General features: G+C 43.7%; 1 protein-coding gene across 1 annotated transcript in view; it reads right to left on the bottom strand.

The window, feature by feature from the left end:
- Window positions 1-21,454, bottom strand: part of RNF217 (ring finger protein 217) — a 1,666,157-nt gene that overhangs the window by 937,887 nt on the left and 706,816 nt on the right. The gene's annotated exons all lie outside the window — the stretch shown is intronic.

Below are 21,454 nucleotides of genomic sequence, written 5' to 3'. Positions count from 1 at the left end.
GTAGAATCTAAGTTGTCTGTGTACATCCAAAGAATGCAGAATTTTCTCCACCTTGTTCTGTGGATTTGGATAAAAAGTTGGCAAATGAATTGTTTGGTTAAGGGCTACACTGGATATCACCTTAGGCATAAATGTAGGGTTTGTTCTCAGAGAGAACCTGTCTGGATAGAAAATGATAAAGGGTTCCACAGCCATGAGAGCCTGTAGCTCTGAAACTCGTTTTGTAGAAGTTATTGCTAGGAGCAGAGCTGTTTTCCAAGATAAGAACTTTATGTCCGCAGTAGCAGCTGGCTTAAAAGGAGGTAAGGTGAGTTTTTTCCAAGACATAATTGAGGTCCCATGCAGGTATTGGCGTTCTCCTTGGAGGCCTTAAGTTTTTGGCTCCTCTGAGGTACTGCCTTAATAAAGGATGAGAAAAGAGTGGTGGCTCTGTATTGTAATGAGCTGAAATGGCAGAGGCATGGATTTTAATTGATGAAAAAGATAGGCCTTTGTCCAGCATCTCAGTTAAATATTGCAAAATCTGAGGAATATTTGGGACAGCTGTATAAGTTCCTTGAGCTTGGTTCCAAGCGCAAAATCTCTTCCATTTCCCAGCATAGGATTTTCTAGTACTAGGCCTTCTGGCTTCTAAAATGACATCCATCACAGCTTTACTGAGAGGCGGAGTTTGTATGGCTACATTATCTGCCATGCTGCCAGGTTTAGGGTCCTGAGTTGGCTGTGCAGAATCTGATTGTTTTGTTGGGACAGTAGATGAGGTATTTGAGGTAAGGTCCAGGCTGAGCATTGGGACAAGTTCCTTAAGATCGGATACCAGTACTGGCGTGGCCAGTCTGGGGCTATCAGAATCATTTTTGGTTTCTCCTGCCTGACCTTTAGGAGTACCATGGGGAGGAGAGGTAGTGGAGGAAAGGCATATACTGATAGGTTTGTCCAGTTGAAAGATAAGGCGCCCACTTTCCAAGCTTGTCTGTGATAAGTCCTTGTGCAGAATCTTTTTAGGTGATTATTTTGAGGGGAGGCAAGTAGATCTATGTCCGGGCGTCCCCATTTCATTGTTATCATGCTGAAGACTTGTGGATCCAGGTGCCACTCGTGGGGATCAATGAGGTTTCTGCTTAGTTCGTCTGCCAAGAGTATTCTCCTTTCCTGGCAGGAATTGTGCCTGCAGATGAACTTGGTAAGTCAATGCTGTGTCCCATAAAGCCATGGCTAGCCTGCACAGGGTATAAGAATGAGTGCCCCCTTGCTTGTTTATGTACCACATGACCATGGTGTTGTCTGTCTTTATCAGTAGTTGTCCAGGATGAAGTAGGTCCTTGAAGGTTGTCAGGGCATTTTGAACAGCTAACATCTCTTTTTGATTGATATGTAGATGCTTCTGGTTTGTGGACCAGATGCCCTGAATGCCTCTTCCTGCCATGTGTTCCCCCAGGCATAATCTGATGCATCCGTCGTTAGGCTCTGCCTGGCTGGGGGTAGTGAGAATGGCTGTCCCTTGTTTTGGTGGCAAGCCTTTGCCCACCATCGAAATTCCTATTGCAGGCAGGGAATTAAGAGTAATCATTGTTTCCAGACTGTGGCAATGTTGTGTCCAGACACTTTTTAGATACCATTAAATTTTCCTCATATGCAGTCTTGCATATGGAATTAGTAAGATGCAGGATGCCATGAAGCCCAAAGCCTGCAGAATTTTTCTTGCAGATAACTGGGCCTTTGTTGCCATTTCCTTGAAAGAGGCAGTCAGTTGCCTATGTTTGTCTGGTGTGAGATAAGCCATCTGGGCAGCTGTATTTAAGCTTGCACCAAGGAATATTATCTCTTGAGAGGGTACTAGTTTTGATTTCTTTTTGTTGACTGTGTACCCTAGGCATGTTAAAAGTCTTATCACAAAAGTCAGATGCTGTAGTAGAATGTCCTTGTTCTCTGCTTGTATGAGGCAGTCGTCCAAGTAAGGATATATTTGTATTCCTCTTTGTCTGCAGTAAGCAATTACTGGTGCCAGGCACTTTGTGAAGACCCTGGACACAGTAGATACACCAAAGGGCAGTGCAGAGAATTGGTAATGCTTTGAGCCAGCCTTGAATCTGAGGTATCTTCTGCAGGATTGTCTGATTGGGACATGCAGGTATGCCTCTTTTAGGTCTAAAGTCACGAGCCAAGCCTTGCTGCCCAGTATGTGCAGAAGCTGCTGTAAGGTCAACATGTTGAATTTTGGTATATCCAGGAAAGTGTTTAGAATAGATAGGTCCAGTATTGGTCTCCATGCTTTGTCCTGTCTGGGTACCAAGAACAGAGTAAAATCTTTGTCCCTGCTCTTGCTGTGGCACTTGTTGAAAAGCCCTCATGTCCATGAGAGCTGCGACTTGTTTTTTGAGCCTCTGCCCATTGATTTTTTGGCAGGTCTGGCCAACTGTTTGCCCTTGGCAGGGTATAGAAATGAAACTTGTAGCCTTGTGACACTATGTCTAGAACCCATTTGTCCTGGGTTATAATGTGCCAATTTTGAGAAAAAAAGTGCTAGTTTTCCCCCTTTCATCAACAAGTATGACTTCTTCAGAGGTCATGCTTGTTGATGAAAGCGCTTGGCATTGTTTTGTTATTTTTGTAGTTCATTGAATAGTACTGTGGGCTCGCAACTTTGGTGCTCTTTATTTTACCTAATATTTGAAGTAATACCAGTAGTAACATACCAAAGCTACAAGGTATAATTATGCAGCGTTATCTAAACTTAATGCCACTATAGTCAGTAAATCAAAAGTGAACAGCAGTACAATACCAACAAGGAACTAAAGTGCAACACAACTGCAGAAAAAAGTGCTAATTTCAGAATGTGTTCACAAGAAGTAGTTAGTAAGTTAATGAGACATTGACTTCTCTCTATGAAATAAGGCAGTGAAAAAATACCCCAGTTTTACTTATTTGCGTTACTTGTATAGTTCACCAGATTTGATGGTTTGTACCATTTGTCATTTGCAGCTGCACAAAAACAGGTAGAAATAGCAAGCTAGCCTTTAACAGGAAAAATTCATTACAAAATAAATTTGTTATTAAAATAAGGCCACTCATTTGTTCTTTGTGATAAGATTACCTAACTCATTTAGTTGTGTCCATTTACATATACAAGCCAAAAAAGTACCACCATCATGTTGCAAAAAGTAAGGCTTCCAGAGGATTACCGACCTCAAACAGATGCCCTACACAGACCGTCTCAAATAACTCCAGCTTTACTCTGTTGCATACCGCCTACTCAGAGGCGATCTCTGCCTAACATACAAAGCTATGTCAAACCCAGAGCTGTTGAGCATGCTCCACGTAAAGAAATCGCAGTCCCTCCGAGCTACATGCTCTAGAGACTTAAACCTTGTTACCACAATAAACAGAACATGTTGGAGGGATAGATTCTTGTCTCTGGAACAAACTACCTATCTATATTTAACAAAGCTCCTCATTAGCACTCTTCAAGAAAAATCTTGCTGATTGGATGGGAGATAGGAAATTCACCCCGGAGATCACTTCTATGGCTCTGCTTGACAGGGTCACAGGAAAATAATTTTCTTGGGTGGCAAAAGCCAGGATCCCGTTTGGCTAGGCTTATATAGGCCCTAGGGCCAATAGCTTAGTACCTACCTATGAACCTATGAACTCTTTGTCATACTTTTGAAGGTAAGTATTCTTCAGTAAGCCACAGGGAAATTCCTCTGAAAGTTGTAAAACTGCACTTGCATTTCCATTATAAACATAGGCAGCATAATAAATTACAGTCGTATAATAACTATAGTCTAATTTCAAGATGAAAGTCATAGTTTGGTGGCACATATTGAATTTGTAAATGCAGCAATTAGTATTCCTTATTCCTTCCTCTGGAGAGTTCTCTGGGAATACTGTGGCCAAGAAGGGTCCTTGGGACTTTTGTCTACCTTTTGTCTGTTACCCCTTATTCTGAAGTTTCTAGAGAAGGCTGGATAAAGCAAACTGAAGGTCATCCTGACAAACCTCTTTTGTTCTCGAAAAGTCTGGTTCCTCCTGCTTTGGCCTGATCTCATGGATAGGCTCCTACTTCTGAGAACTTTCAAAAGACAGCTGTCACAGATCTGGACAGCTTCACCCAGACATCCATGCTGTGAGGTTAAACGGATGCTTTCTCCAGTACTTACAATGTCCAGTGACTTTTTATACCTAAGTTAGGTAGTCTATATCCTTACTTCTGCCAGAGGCCAGGTGTCAGGAAGCCTTATTGCTCTAAATGGGTTCATCTTTGCATGGGCCACAGCTAGAAATCTAAACCATTTTACGGCTACTATCCGTAATGTGTTAGTGTCCGTCTTATATTTTTGATGTAGAGTTGAGTTTTTCTTCAGTCAAGTTTCATCAGCTACCTTCTCTAATTTCCATCAGGGTGCAAGCTGAACATCTCTGGCTTGTCTCAAAGTCTGCAAAACTTTTCTTAGGGGAAACATTTTGATATACCCTCCCCTCAAATCTCCTTTTCCATTATGAGATCTCTACTTAGCTCTTGAAAAGTTGAGGTTATAACCATTTGAACTATCCCCTTTGAATGAGTTAAAATTCCTTACTTGGAAAATTTTCTTGGTAGCTGTTACTTAGGAAAGAAGGGTTTAAGAGTTGAAATTCTTTTGCACTCAGCCACTCTATCTCGTCTTTCACAAGGACACAAATGGCTTACAAACCAATGCTTCTTTCATGCCAAAAGTTGCAACAGACTGTAATGTAAGCCATTCTGTAGACCTTCCAGTTTTATTCCTTAGTTACTGTGATAGGAGTTTGTGTGTGTATGCTGTTTATGGATGTCCATAAACAGCACAGGTTTTGTTTGCTTGGAACCAAACAAATAAGGAAAGATCCCCAAAATTTATCACCTTTTCTTACAAAACATAAGCCCAAAATGTATCCATAGTTACCCTTTCGTCCTGCATTTCTCAATGCATCAAAAGACATGGCATACTGTTGCCTCAGGCTAGCAATATGCGTACTTTTAGAGCTGTGTGGCTAGTTTGCAAGCCTTTCTAGAAATGTTTGGTGAATGGCAGTTGGGAGTTGTTACATGGGCATTCATAAATACTTTCAGTAGGCAATGTTGCCTCCAAGTTGAAGGTGGCTTTTGGTGCTATTGTCATCTGGATGAAACTGCCAGTGCATATTTATAATTACTACAAGTCTGCAACTCTTCCGGGAGATTTTCTGTTTTTTGCGTTCCCTAGCAGGAACAGCAGACTATGCTTGAGACAGTTGTTTTTGTAAGCAGAATGCTAGATTGGGAGGCAACATTTTCCAGGGTTTCATCAAGAGTGGGTTATAGGCTTGTCAGTTCTGTGTCTGTCACAGACTGAATTCTGCCACTTCTGTTTGTGCATTAGGTCTTCGAAGGGAAGGGCAGACCCTTGCCCAGGAAAAGAAACATGAAGGTATTGGGATGTCTGCATACTCAAGAAGGCTTGTGATTGCTTCCTGCAGTTATTTTTTTACTCATAAGTTTTTATAAATTTTTTTGAAATTTTAACAAAGACTACTTGTAGATTATCCAAAAGAAATATCAATATGCAAATAATAACAAGAGTAACAGAATATTTACATTATATACATTGGCCTGAGTAAAAATTATAAAATAAACCAATCTAAGTCAAATATGCAGATATTTTAGATATAAGTTTATCTTTCATCTTCTTGATACCGAGCATTCAAGAAGAGACTGAATCCATTCTCAATGTTTCGACACGATGAGTTACCTTCTTCCATGGATTGTTGCTCCATTTCTTAGGAATAATCCTTGACTCTTTTACTTTTATTATTGAGGTTGACGAAGTTTCTTTATTTACATGCTCCACTTAAAGAAATCCCAATCCCTCTGAGCTACATGCTCTAGGGACCTAAACCTTGTCAACACAATAAACAGAACATGCTGGAGGGATAGATTCCTGTCCCAGAGACTTCCCGTACTCTGGAACAAACGGTTCCCTATTAGAAGACCGAAGACGCATTCTTTCGAATGCATCTTGGTTGAACTCAAAAGCCTGAAGTGGCTTTTAAGTGAATTCTTTCCCTGGGAAAGACTTCGCTTGGCCGCTTCGTTACTTTGCCGTTTTCTGCACTGTAGTGCGGTCTCGGAGTTGGTATATTTAAGTAGGGGGTGTGGGGGGGGGGGGCCGGCACAGCCCCCCACTTAATGTAATGTGTAAAGTATGTTTTTTTTTTTGGTTGTTGTTGGAACAGCGATTTTTTTCCCTAGGAAAATAATTGCTGTTCTGACAGTTCGAAATTGCAAGCTTTCGCTTACATAGGGTCGATTAATCACCGTTCGCTTTTTTAAGCGCTCGGTGATCTAATATAGACCCAAACAAACTACCTTTCTATATCAAACAAACCTCCTCATTAGCACTCTTCAAGAAAAATCTTGATTGGATGGGAAATAGGAAATTCACCCCGGGGATCACCTCTGTGGCTCTGCTCGAGAGGGGCACAGGAAAATTATTTTCTTGGGTGCGAAAGACAGGGTACCTTTTTGGCTAGGCTTATATAGTCCCTAGGGCCAATAGACTAGTACCTACCTATGAACCTATGCAAATTATTCCCAATCCTAGGTTCCTGGGTGTTGAATGCTTTGTTTTCATACCGAGTTCTACATTCTGTGCAGATATATTAATGGGTGATTTCAGTTTTCTTAAATGGCTTTAAATAAATTGTGTGGCTGAAGACATTTTCTTTGAGTGAGTGGTGTGTTTTGTTAGTTGTGAAAATGCTGGAACAATGTTTGCTAAGGCCAACAGTGGAAATAATGCTGCAGTGAGTTAATGTTTATTTGCTTCCTGCTTTTACAAGGGTATGAAGGCAAGTTCACTTACTTACTGGATGCCTTTGTAGTTTTATATTTGTTTAAGTTTGTTATTAAACCAGCAGGTCCATATTGCCTGCAGTTTCATGTCTCTCTTGACTGGTTTGCTTTGTTAACTGAGAGAACATAATGACTTGCCTGTATTGCAAGATGGTTTACAAATAGCAGTCTGCCTTGATGAAGTTCAATGTTTTGGAGTCAGATAGAAGAATGCATAAAGGGAGGTTAAATATTTCCCACTTCTGGGGGCACTGTGAAAGAGAGAAATTCATAAATCGCTCATGAACTTTCACACAAGAAGGCCCTTAAAGCAACTTGGTTCCTTTTTTATGCCATAATTAAGTTGGATGACCCAATAATGAATACAGCTGTAACAAGATGAGTGACTTTTCAGTTTCTGTAAGTTACAATAGAGTTCTGCCGCAAATTAAATTGAAGTGAAATATCCAATTTTTCGAACCAAGGGAATCTGTTTAGATACAGATATTTGCAAAGAGTACAATGTGATGTATTAATGAAGTGCAGAATGAAAGCAGAGACCTTCAGCCAGCAGATTACATGAATTAGTAAAGGTGGTGCAGAAATGAGCTACAAAATCTTGTAGCTGATGCTTCCTAGGGCTTTCAGAACTGTTACTGAAAAGCCAGAGACATACCTCTCAACCTGTCAGAGCAAGAAACCTGGACAAAGCCATAAATAAAAGTTGGACAAGGGCCCAAAAATAGGGACAACTTTTAAATATTGCTCTTACAAACTAAGAAAGTTGACAGAATAACATGTTTTGCATTAGTACGAATTTCTTGAAGGACAGGAAGTCTGAAACTCAAATGTATGTCATTATTTTCTAACTTCAGTCTTTAATTATTTACTACTAATTTGTTAGAAAACCACAATTTTATGAAAAATGGACCAAAAATGTGAGGCCAAAATCTGGACATTCTGTGAAAACCTGTACAGTTGAGAGGTATGGTTGGAGACCTTAATGTCAGAAGGTGTTGTGGGTAATAGCTGTCAAGTCATCAGGCACCTACTTTTCAGTAAATTAGGAGGTGTGGCATGTCTGAAAAGATTATTGTACTTGTTATTAGGCAAACCAAACACTTGACAAACTTCTAAATAGAAATAGCAGATCTGGCTGGTTTATATGCTGTACAGACAAGGACTTTTTTTCACATTATGCTTCATTACTTCAAATTATTAATATTAGCAAGATGCATGATGTGTTAATTATTATTTTCCTTCGTGTAGTTTAATCTTTAGAAACTGCATAACCTTTAAAATGACTTAACCAGTACATTTTAAAATGAGGGCATTTGAGTTGGAAAAAAATATGTACTCTATATGTAGGTGAGAGGGCAGATTTCATCTAATGACCATAATGTGAAATGTGCAAGAATAAAGTAGGGTGTGTATGTTTGTTCATTAATGTTACTGCTGAGAACCTTAGTATCTACCCTCTGTTAATGAAATCTGCTGTGCTGCTACCTTTCATAGCAAGTACAATTACTTCCTTGATGGTTCATGTTCCTTTTGTGTTTTTTTATTGTGTGTTCAACTTTTGTACTTGTATATCACTCATGAACTGAATGAAAGTTGCATGCTCAGTGTGGAATCTTTTGTGGTTTGCATTTCTGTTTTGCTTTATTGTATATTGATGCTTGGTAGACTGTGGTGACAGAACAGTGTGCCTTTTTTTCCTGAGCATTTCATAGTAATGATTCTTTTAAGTGCTGATTTAGATGATGGCAAAGAAAGTTATAACATTTATAATTCAGACTTTTGTCTTTGTAAATGGCACCTCACCTACGTGTCATGTTTAATCATAGCCTCACCTCAGGCTTCGTGCCCACTGAGTGGCGCACAGCTACAGTTATCCCACTCCACAAGGGAGGATCCAACTTGGATCCTGGGAACTACTGACCCATCAGTTTGACGAGCCTGATCTGCAAGGCCATGGAATGTATTATCATGGAACTTATAAACAAAGACAATGGGAACCTTCAAACACTGAACCCCACCCAGTTTGGGTTCGTGAAGGCCGTTCTTGTCTCCTGAACCGGATTGACTTCTTCGAATCAGTCTCCTGAGCTGTGGACGAGTGTAAGGCAGTCCACACAGCCTAGCTGGACGTCGCCAAGGCCTTCAACACCATCCCCTACTCTGGAATCATAGATAAACTTACTAAGCTGGGCATTAATCCCTACATCACTTGATGGGTTGCCAACTGGCTTACTGACAGAACCCACACTGGAAAAGTAGCCGACTCTAAATCCAGCTCCAGACAAGTGACAACTGGAGTACCTCAGGGTTCAGTCCTGGGATCGCTCTTGTTTGGCATCTACTTCTCTGAAGTACAGGCCAACACTAAGGGACTCTGGCTAACAAAGTTCGCAGATGACTGCAAACTGGGGGCCATTACTGAATCCCCAAATGATGTGGATATTCTACAAAAGGGCCTTACAGAAACAGATGCTTGGTGCCAGAGCCATGGGCTCATGCTCAATGCCAAGAAATGTATAGTTATCCCCTTTGGGAGAAATCATGTACCCGTGAATTACCACATAAGTGGCAGTACACTAAACACCGAAAGTGTGATAAGAAACTTAGGGACACAGCTGGACAGTGGTCTCACCTTCGATAACCATATTGCCTCAACAGTCAGGAAATCCTTCTATGTGGCACACCTCATCACTAAGGGCTTTTCATCCAGAAAAAAGGAGGTCATTGTCCCACTGTACTCATCCCTCATTAGGCCCATTATAGAATGCAACGCCCCGTTTGGTATGTACCTCTCAAGACATCTGGAACAACTGGAAAGGCTGCAGAAATACCTCCCTAAAAGAACAGGCCTAAAGCAGATGCCTTATGCTGATCATCTAAAAAAACTCCAGCTATACTCTGTCGCATATCGTCTACTCAGAGTGGATCTCTGCTTAACATACAAGGCCATGTCAAACCCAGAGCTGTTGGAAATGCTACACTTAAAGAAATCCCAATCCCTCAGAGCCGCACACTCCAGGGATCTAAACCTTGTCATTACAAAGAACAAAACATCCTGGATGGATAGGATCCTGACCCACAGACTCCCCAGACTCTGGAATAGACTGCCCATACATGTCAAGCAGAGCACCTCTTTGGCCCTCTTCAAAAGGAACCTTGACAATTGGATGGGAGATAGGAAATTCATCCCAGGGGATCACGTCAGTTGCCCTGCTAGACAGGGGTCCAAGGAAGTAAATATTGTGTGAAGAAATAGCCAGGGAATTGTTATGGCTAGGCTTGTATAGGTCCTAGGGCCAATAGCCTAATACCAACCAACCTATGAACCCCTAAGGGTGCTGCCAGAAGATAAGTACTTGGTGCAGGCAGGGGGATGTCATTGGGACTGTTTCCTGTATGGTTGTGATTTGTCGTCTCCACCTTTGGAGGTAGAAGTACTCCACTGCTTAGACCTGTAGGAACCTTGGGCTGTGATCTGCCTCTAGGGCATCTGGATCTGCCCCTTTGAGGTCTGTCTGAGACTGGAAAGGACCAATTCTTTGTAGGCCGGTGTCTGCTAAATCTAGGTGGATGTACCTGTAAGAAATTCTTGACCGTTTGCATAGATTTAGCTTTGTCCTCCATTTTCTTTAACACCTCTTCTGCCTTAACACCAAACAAAGTATCATGTTGTAAAGGAGCATCTAATAATTTTGCTTTAAGATGGTCAGGCAGCTTTTGTTCCTTTAACCAAGCATGCCTCCTAATGACAGAACCCGCAACAGCGGCCCTGCAAGAGGCCTCCAGAGAATCAAACCCTCATTGAAAAGTATGCTTTCCAACTTGTTCAGCTGCATGCAATAAATCCTGCATTTCTTTGTTTTCTGCACATTCAGAATTTGCCATCATTTTCTGTTTAAGCAGTGTCATGATATATTGCTGACATTTGAGTATATGAAACTGGCAGTTTAAGGCCCTTATAGCCAAAGCAGCAGATGTGTAAATCTTTTTTCCCCATCTATCCAGTGCCCTAGAATCCCTGTCAGAGGGGTTAGGGTTTTTTGCAGTAGAAGCCTTGATCCCTTTCGGACCCTGAGAAATAGTTTCTGGGTCTGCAGTAGGGTTTTTGAAAAGGAATTTATGAGAGTCAGGGACCCTGTAGTATCTGTCCGGCTTAACAGGAGCTGGAGGTAAAGAGTCAGGGGTCAGACTGGACTCCAAGAACACATCATCTACAATGTCTAACACAGGTGGAATAGCTAGAGGCCTGTGCTGAGGTAGTAAAAGGAAGTCTCTGAGCCTTTTCTTAGATTCTGAAAACTCTTGGCTATCCCAGTGGAAGTGCTCCCTCATGGTATGCAAGGTTTCCCCAAAAGAGTAGTCCTTAGGAGGAGAAGCTGAAGGAATTGATTCTTTAGCATCAGAATCCTCATAGGGGGGAAGAGAATATTCCTGATCAGAAGAGGAATCAGAAGAAATGGAAACCTGATCTGAAGATTCATAGTCTGTCTCTTGCCTAGGCCTCTTATCAGGAGGGGGATGGGAACCCCTGATCAAGGTAATTAAGTCTTCGGCCATTTTGAGCATCTGTTTTTTGGGCATGGAGGCCTGTCCTTGTGGCTGGTGAACTTGCTTCTTTGTCTTTAAAGATGTTTTAGTCTTTGAAGTCGGTTTAATATATAATTGTTTAGGTCTAAATACACCCTCAGAAGCCGATGCATGCTCAGCGGCTCCGGACCCATCTGAGGGAATAATCTCAGAGGCTCCAATACCTTGAGTTTCCTGTGGCCTGTCCGACTCCACGTGGTAGTCAGTAGTGGCCTGCGACATTAAAGTAGCGGGCGTCAGGGGCTGCGAAAGCGCCTCACTGAGAACCGGTGAACCGGCGACTTGCTTAGGAGAAGCTTCGTCGTCGGTTTTGGACCTTGGTTGCCTGTCTTTTTCTTTGCGTTTTTTGTGAACTCCGGTAGTCGGATGTCTATCCGACGACATTGTATAATTAAATCTTCACCCAAAATAGCTTAAAGCAAAAGCGTACCAAAACTTAATAGTGCGCTGGTTAAATCTAGCACAAAACCGACAACTAGCAACATCGTGGTCAGGGCCTAGCCAAGGAATACAGTAAGAATGAAAGTCCTTATGAGGTATTTGCTTTCCACAAGAAATACAATTATTAACTTTTTCTGACATCAGTCTGGAGCAAGAAAAAAGTTTCCCCAACAGGGTACTTAGCTTTTAATGAAGACTTTGGATCTGAAACTCGAACACGAAAATCTCAGGAGTCGGCCGACCGGCACTTGCGAACTGCTTCTGCTTCAGGCACCGCGCGGCAAGAAAGACTGGATAAAATGGCGTTGGCTGCATCTTTTATACCCCCTGATGGCCTGACATCAGGGAAGAGGCGACAGCAACCGACGCAGGACCCAAGAATTTGGAATTCAGGTCGACTGAGGGCAACCTGCCAGCAGGATAACCCAAATGTAATGACTGCAACAGTGAAACAGGAAGAACATCTCGTGGCATAGTATCTCCCAGGGACTTGAAACACTCCAGCAGATTATCTCGGCAGGAACTTGATGGATCCCCATGAGTGGCATCTGCATCGCGGACCATTTCTCAGCATACTCCAGAAATGGGGATCCCCATAGACAGACCTCTTTGAGAAAAAAAAATTCTCAACTGAAAAGATTCTGTTCCAGGAGCAAACTACCCACACCCTGGAGGATAGATGCTTTCTCCTTTCTTTGGCACCACCTTTTCCTTTATGTTTTTCCTCCCCAACCTCTTCTTCTGTGGGTCCTCATAAAAATCAGGGAAGAAGGCCCAAGGGTCATTCTGACATCCCTAGACTGGCCCTGACAGCACTGGTATCATCTGCTATTAAGTTTAACCAGCAAAAATCTGAGGGCAGTTACCTCTGACAGTGGACCTTCTGACTCAGGACAAGGGGAGGTTTGTGCATCCCAACCTCCAGACTCTCAAACTCTCGGCCTGGATAATTCCCCAACATACTCCTCTGAGCTTGCCCTAAGCAGACACGTTCAAAACATTCTCAAGGAGGCTAGAAGGCCTAGTACTAGGAAATCATACTCATCCAAGTGGAAAAGATTCTCCATTTGGTGTCAGCAGCAAGGCCTCAATCCTAACTCAACCAATATCACTGCCATTTTAAACTACCTGGATTCCCTGGTTGACAAAGGCCTATCATTTTCTTCCATCAAAATTCACGCCTCTGTCATTTCAGTCCACATCCCTATTCTTCCTCCAATCTTTTCCCATGCTTGATGAAGCAAGTCTTTAGGGGAGTGATTCACATCAGACCTCCCAGGAGACAGCTCACACCTCCATGGAACCTCAGTTTTGTTCTGGAAAAATTGACACTACCCCTTTTTGAACCAGCAGATTCTGCTAAATTAAAATTCTTAACCTGGAAGACTGCCCTTTTAATGGCTATCACCTCAGTTAGGAGGGTTACTGAGCTGCAAGCTCTCATGGCAGTGGAAACATTTCTCATATTCTAACCAGATAAGAGTATCACTCAGGACTAACCCATTCTTTATGCCCAAGGTGGTCATGGACACATCCTTGAATCAAGCTATACACTTGTCCAACTTCTTCCCCAAGCCACGAACCAGGGGAGGGAAAATCCTTCACTCCCTGGATGTGCATAGATAGCTCTATTACTATCTTCAGAATATCAGACCAACTCTGTGTGCTTTGCCATTGGTTCTGAAGGGAAACCAGTTTCCAAGCAGACAATCTCCAAGTGGATCTCTCACTGTATTTCCTTGTTATAGCCATCATGGTATAAAGCCACCAGAAGCTGTCAGCACTAACTTTAGTAGGGCTACTGCTACCTCTGCTGCCTTTTGAAAGGAGTATCTACCAAAGACATTTTGGAAGATGCTACCTGGTCTTCTATGCATACCTTTACCAAACACCATCACTTATCAGCCTTTTCCAGGTATAGCGTAGGATTTGCCATTGCCAGCTTGCAGGGTATCCTCTCTTCCCCATAAACTTCCTTCCACCATCATCTCAGCTTTGGGACTCATCCCACAACTCAGAACTGCAACAGTGAAACATGAAGAACATAGTTCAGTTGTGTACGCTTACCATAAATATAGATGTTCTAGTGTATTTACTATTGCAGTCTTCTTTCCCTCTCTCCTCACACCTTTGCCTACAGTAGTAGTCTGCTTCTATGTTCTTCACTAACCAGAGGAACCCCTGTGTGTTTTCCCTGCAGGGCCCTTTTTCTACCTTTGACCCTTGCTTAGAGTTCATTTCAGTGGCTCCTACATTCTAGGGGGCAAGAAAAAAAAATGATGTCATGGCATTGGCTGGCTTCCGTTATGCCCATATGTACCGATGTCAAGATAGGACGTCTGCCAGCCTAAGGAGGTGGAAGATTTTTACTCTGGTAGTTGGACAGGCCAAGGGCTTCCACTGTAGGAAATCTCCAAAAGTCAGGATTGCAACAGTGAATGCATTCGAACATCTACATTTATGGTAAGTGTACACAGCTGTACTTTTTGTTTCACTGTGATAGCACTGAAGTGAAAGGTTGTGAAATATTCTGCAAGAAGGTATAACTAAGGGGGGGTTTGCTGTTGGAAAATTTGGGGGAGGGTAGAAAAGGAGAAAAAGGAGTTGATAATGTAATTTACAGCAATAAGAAGAATGATTTTATATTGCTTGGGAAAGTCTAAGCTATGAAAAGATCTAGTTTTAGGACAGGTGGAGGGAACAGTAATGTGGCCAGTAAGGTGTTTTATTTCTTTTCTCAATAATTGTGGCTTGGAGAATGCTTGCTGCCTTTCTTTAATATGGCTTTGGCACTAAGGTCCAGGAAAATTTGGTGCAGTTGAGTGTCTTTGGGCTGTACTTTCCAGACATGCCAAGAGGCATTGCTTTGTTCTTTTTTTTGAAACACTGGTTTGTGAGTGGTGACTTTTTGGGGACCAGAAACAATTTAGAACAGAAGCCTTAACATATTCAAGTGTGTGGCACCCAATGCCCTGACTGCTTTAACAACAGCTGATTCATCAAAAATAAAGCTTTCCAATAGGAGTAATGGGAATGAGAAAGGGAGAAAGGGAGAAAGAGGGAAGAAACAAAAGTTATGTACTCACCATAACAATGCCTCTGTGTTGTCTGTTTTTGTCCTTCCTCAACCTTTGGGTTTTAGATGGATACAACTTCTCAGACTATGGACACATACCTCAATCTCCTCCCCTTACCCATAATCCTTTCTCAAGCCCCAGTTTACTTCAAATCAAGTTTGCCCTCTGGCATTAACACACAGAAAGAAAAACATTTATATAATGCATAGCAACAGGACAGGAAAAGTATTTGGAGCTGAGAGAGGGAAAGACCAAATGGGGAATACCTCCAGCTTATACCAGGAGACTGTACAGATATATTCTTCCAAAGGAAGGGGAAAAGGGAAGGGAGGCAGGTTGAGGAAGGGTGAAAACAGAAAACACAGATGCATCATTATGTTAAATACATAACTTTTGTATCTGATGTGGTCTCCTTCGTCCACTTCTCAACCTTTTTGACACAGTCCCCAGCTAGTATCATGCCGGGCTGGTCTCATGGAAGGATATTCTGGAGTATGGGCAGAAAGTACAGTTGTGTACACTGACCATGTAGATGTTCATGTGTATTCACTGTTGCAGTCATCACATTTGGGTTATCCCTGCCAGGGTAGCCCTCGGCCGGCCCAAATACCAGAAGCTTAGTATTTCTGCATCAGTTGCTGTCACTTCAGGACTGATGTCAGGTCGTCAGCAGTATACAGTAAGGCAGACGACACCATTACATCAGTTTTTCTTGACCTAAGCTCTCAGGAGCCCCCATGTAGGAGCCAACATCTGGTGGAAGAACCCCACCAGTAGAAATTAAAATACCAAAATGTCCCTTGTAAGGAAAGAGAAGAAAGGGGCATGGAGGGAGGGAAACCAGAACTGCAACAGCGAATACATTCAAACATCCAAGTTTATGGTAAGTGTACACAATTGTACTATGTTCTTCGTGTTCCACTGTTGTAGTCATCACATTTGGGTTGATTCCCAAAGCTGAGGAAATGTGTGGAGGCAGTCAAGGAAACTAGGGGCTGGCTAGGATGCCCTGCAAAACTGCAGAGGCAAACCCTGCCCTGGATTTGGAGAAGAGAGGCAGGTGGTAATGTTTGGTAAAAGTGTGAACAGATGTCCAGGAGGCAACCTCCAGGATGTTCCTGGTGGGGACTCCTCTGAGGAAAGCTGCAGAGGTGGAGGCTGCTCTGGTGGAGTGAGTCCTGACCCCCTTGGGGGGAGGCTTTCCATGTTGTTTGTAGCAGAAAAGGATGCAGTGTGCTATCCATTTGGAAATGGCTTGTTTGGAGATGGCTTTGCTTTCTGCCCCCTGTAGCAAAGCTAACCAGCAATTGATCAGACTTTCTGAAGGGTTTAGTCCTGTCTGGATAGAATCTGAGCTGTCTGTGCACATCTAGAGAGTGCAGGATCCTTTCTCCCTTGTTCTGGGGATTAGGAAAAAAGGTGGGCAAATGAATGGATTGGTTGAGAGCCACACTGGACACCACCTTGGGCATGAAGGAAGGGTTAGTTCTGAGGGATACCCTGTCAGCATGGAAGATGATGAAGGGTTCCACAGCCATGAGCGCTTGCAGCTCGGAGACTCTTCTGGCTGACGTGATGGCCAGAAGAAAAGCTACCTTCCAGGAGAGAAAATTTAGCTCTGCAGAAGAAGCTGGTTCGAAAGGGTGCAGGGTGAGCTTTTCCAACACAAAGTTAAGGTCCCAAGCTGGGGTTGGTGCTCTTCTGAGTGTCCTCTAGTTGCTAGCCCCTCTTAGGAACTGTTTGATCAAAGGGTGTGAGAAAAGGGGGCTGCTCAGTGAGGAAATGAGCAGAGATAGCAGAGGCATGAATTTTTATAGAAGAGATAGAGATGCCACTGTGTAGTAGGTCAGCTAAGTAATCCAGGATGAGATGGAGGGAGGGCTCCCTTAGCCTGAATCCAGGTGCAGAACCTTTGCCATTTGTCAGCATAAGACTTTCTAGAGCTAGGGCATCTGGCCTCATGTGTAACATCTAGAACCTGTTTACTGAGGTTGGCAGATTGATCCGGGGTTAGGGAATAAGCCAAGCTGCCAAACTGAGTGTCTGCAATTGGGAATGTATGAATTCCCCTTCCCTCTGGGTCAAAGATGCCATGGTGGCAGTGAGGACAGGCTGCGCAGCAAGGGGTACCAGTGATGGAGAGGCCAGTCTGGAGCTATAAGAATTGTCCTTAGTTTTTCCTCCTTTATTCTGAGCAGTACCTTGGGGATGAGAAGTAGTGGAGGAAAGTCATAGACCGATAGACTGACCCAGGGGAAGGGCAGGGCATCCACTTTCCAAGCCATGCACTGATGCTCCCTGGTGCAGAATTTGCTAAGTTGATGGTTGGTATGGGAGGCAGAGAGGTCAAAGTTCGAGGTACCCCATTTCTGAGTTATTAGAGTGAAGGTTCTTCTGTTGAGCTGCCACTCCTGTGGATCCAGAAGATTTCTGCTTAATTGGTCTGCCAGAGAGTTGAGAGAACCTGGTAGGAATTGTGCTAATAGGTGCAGCTGCATGGCAGCGGCTGTGTGCCAAAGGGTCATGGCCAGCCTGCATAGAGGGTAGGGGTGAGTCCCTCCCTGCTTGTTGATATACCACATCATAGCGGTGTTGTCTGTTTTGATCAGGAGAGCCCCTGGGGAGAGATGGGGTTTGAAAGCTATCAAGGCGTGCTGGACAGCCATCATCTCTTTTTGGCTGATGCGCAGAGGGATTTACTGCGGGCTCCATTGGTCCTGTATGCACTGGCCATCCAGGTGTGCACCCCACGCATAGTCTGATGCATCTGTGGTGAGAGTCTGAGCAGCGGGAGGTGGTGGGAAAGGTAGTCCCTTGTTGTGGGAGCATGCTGTTGCCCCACCAAAGAAAATCTTTTCTGAGGCAAGGAATTATAGGTTCATAGGTTGGTACTAGGCTATTGGCCCTAGGGCCCATACAAGCCTAGCCATAACAATTCCCTGGACATTTCTTCCCACAATATTTACCTCCCTAGACCCCTGTCTAGCAGGGTGACTGATGTAATCCCCGGGGTGAATTTCCTATCTCCCATCCAATTGTCAAGGTTCCTTTTGAAGAGGGCCAAGGAGACACTCTGCTTGACATGTATGGGCAGTCTATTCCAGAGTATGGGGAGTCCCTGGGTCAGGAACCTATCCCTCCAGCATGTTTTGTTCATTGTGATGACAAGGTTTAGATCCCTGGAGCGTGTGGCTCTGAGGGATTGGGATTTCTTTAAGTGGAGCATGTCCAATAGCTCAGGGTTTGACATGGCCTTGTACGTTAAGCAGAGATCGCCTCTGAGTAGACAATATGCCACAGAGTATAGCTGGAGTTTTTTTTAGACGGTCAGCATAGGGCATCTGCTTTAGGCCTGTGATTCTTTTAGTGAGGTGCGGCCTTTCCAGCTGTTGCATATGTCTTGTGAGGTACATACTATACATTTTATATGTATAAGAGTCCCCTAGCCTTGAGAGTGTTGACACCAAAGGCTTTTTAGGTACCACTGAAGTTTCCTCATATGCAGTCTGGCATATGGAATGAGTAGTATGCAAGATGCCATGAACCCCAGAGCTTGCAGGATCTTCCTTGCAGATAACTGGGGTCTGGTGGCTAGTTGAGAGAAGTAGGCTGTCAGGAAAATTTGTTTTTCCGGTGTAAGGAATGCCATCTGGGATGCTGTGTCCAGGCTTGCTCCCAGGAAGATAATCCTTTGGGTGGGCATCTGTTTGGATTTATTTTCGTTGATTGTGTACCCTAGGGAGGTTAGTAGGGTCTTTACAAAGGCCAGGTACTTGAGCAGCTTTTCCTGGCTGTCTGCCTGAATAAGGCAGTCTAAGTATGGGTAAATCTGGATATTCCTTTGTCTGCAAAAGGCAATGGTTGGAGCCAGACATTTTGTGAAAACTCTGGAAACAGTAGATAAGCCAAAGGGAAGTGGAGAGAACTGAGTGTGTTGAACTGCTGCCCTGAAATGGAGACATTTCCTGCATGATTCCCCAATAGGAATGTGGAGGTAGGCCTCTTTTAGATCTAGGGTGGCTAGCCATGAGTCCTTGGAGAGCATGGGTAGCAGCTGCTGGAGGGTGAGCATTTTGAATTTTGGGATCAGCAGGAAGTTGTTTAGAATGTATAGATCGAGGATGGGGTGTCAGGTGCCCTCTTTTCTGGCCACCAGAAAAAGTCTGGAGCAGAAACCTTGGCCTATCTGTTATGCAGGAAGGTGCTCTACTGCCCTCATAGAAAGCAGGGAAAGGATTTGCTTTTGAGCCTCTGCCTACTGGTTTGGAGGTAGATCTGGGAACCTTTTTGGGGTTGGAAGGATGTGGAAGGAAAATATGCATCTCTGAGACACTATGTTCAGAACCCATTGGTCGTTGGTAATGGTGGCCCAGATGCTTGCATGAAAGGAGAGTTTTCCTACTAGGGGTAAGTGAAGGTGTGCAGAGGGAGGGGGTGGGAGAGGCGAGTCATTGTGAGTTCTTACCATAAGGGGGTGCTTAGAACTCCCTGGTTTTGAAGTGGAGGTAGTCCATTGCTTAGATTCTGCATTCCCTGTGCCTGCTGTCTGGGGGGGGGGGGTCTAGTTCCCCAGGGCCTGGGCTGGACTGGCTTAGTGGGAGCAGGAAAGGACCAGTGCTTGGTGGGACAATGCCTGCTGAACCTGGGTGGCTGGACCTGTAAGAAATCCTTAACTGTCTGCATATATTTTGCTTTTTCTTCCAATCTTTTTTAAGACCTCTTCTGCCTTAGTGCCAAATAAGTTGTCTTTGTGCAAGGGGGCATCCAACAATTCAGATTTGACATGGTCTGGCAGGAGCTGCTCCTTAAGCCATGCATGCCTTCTAATGACAGATCCAGTGACTGCTGCCCTAGTTTCTAGGGCATCAAAACCACAGTGCAAGGTGTGTTTAGTTACTTGACTTGCAATGCATTAAATCTTGTTAACTCTTTAGATTCTGCACAAGCAGGAAAGGAAGTAATTTTTTGTTTGAGGAGTTCCAGGGTATGTTGCTGAAATTTTAGCATATGGAACTGACAAGTTAGTGCCTCGACAGCAAGAGTAGCTGAGGTGTACACTTTTTTACCCCATCTGTCTAGTGTTCAGGAATCCCTATCTGAGTGGGTGGGATTCTTAGCAAAGGTTGCTTTAATCCCTTTAGGCCCTTGAGAAATTACCTCAGGGTCAGCAGTAGGATTTTTAAAAAGAAAGTTGTGTGAGTCATGGACTCTATAGTACATCTCTGGTTTTCTGGGTGCAGGAGGGAGGGTGTGTCAGGAGTCAAGCTGGATTCCAAAAAAACATCCTCCACAACATCCAGGACTGGGGGGGTGGCCAAGGGTCTGTGCTGTGGAAGATCTAAGAATTCCAAGTCTCTTTTTAGACTGAGGGTAGTCTTGACTCTCCCATTAGAAATGCTCCCTTAAGGTATGAAGGGTTTGGAATCCTCTGCATCACAATCCTCATAAGTAGAGAGGGGTTGCATGTCTTCATATTCAGATGCATCAGAGTCATCTGACTCTTGTTCTGACAAAAAGTACAGTTTTGTACATACCATAAATGTAGATGTTCGAGTGCTCATATAGCTGCAGTCATAACAGATGGGTTATCCTGCCATCAGGCGGGTCCTCGGACGGCCGAATTCCAAAGTTTAGGTCCGGTGTCGGTTGTCGTCGCTTCCTCCCTGACGTCAGTGCGGCAGGGGTATAAAAGAGGCAGCCGACGCCATTTACTTCAGTTTTTCTTGCCCCAGATGTCAGGTGCCCCCAGAAGGAAGGCAAACATAATGTTATGCAAAAATGCAATGTTGATAAATCAAAAACAGTAGTTGCAAGCAAATACACCATAAAAGAGTACCCGAAAAGGTTATATGAAAAGGGTTTGTCATAAGGCCTGTCCTAAGAGGGGTTGGAGGGAGGGAAACCTGGACTGCAGCTGTATGAGCACTCGAACATCTACATTTATGGTAGGTAGAAAACTGTACTATGTTCATCGTGCATACAGCTGCAGTCATAACAGATGGGTAGAATCCCAAAGCTAAGTAAGGGTGGTAGGCACTAAGTGGAACTAGGAGGGGCTAGGATGCCCTGCAGGACTGCCTTGGCAAAGCCCGCTCTAGATTTAGAGTATAGTGGGAGGTGATAGTGCTTGGAGAAAGTGTGCACTGAACTCCAGGTGGCTGCTTCCAAAATATCCTTGGTAGGGACCCCCCTGAGGAAGGCTGCAGAGGTAGCTGTGGCTCTGGTGGAGTGGGATCTGATGCATGCAGGCACAGTTTTTCCATGAAATGAGTAACAAAAGCGTATGCAGTGGGCTATCCATTTTGAAATTGTCTGTTTGGAAATAGCCTTTCCTTGAGCACCTGCAGCATAGGACACAAAGAGTTGCTCAGATTTCCTGAATGGCTTTGTCCTGTCCAAATAATAACGAAGTTGTCTGTGAATGTCCAAGGAATGTAGTAGTCTTTCCCCTTTGTTTTGTGGCTTAGGATAAAAGGTAGGTAAGTGGATAGTCTGA

The sequence above is a fragment of the Protopterus annectens genome, chromosome 1.part1 (assembly GCF_019279795.1).
Source record: "Protopterus annectens isolate FY-2018-M chromosome 1.part1, PAN1.0, whole genome shotgun sequence".
NCBI classification, from domain to species: domain Eukaryota; kingdom Metazoa; phylum Chordata; order Ceratodontiformes; family Protopteridae; genus Protopterus; species Protopterus annectens.
This window is presented reverse-complemented; position numbering and strand designations above follow the sequence as displayed.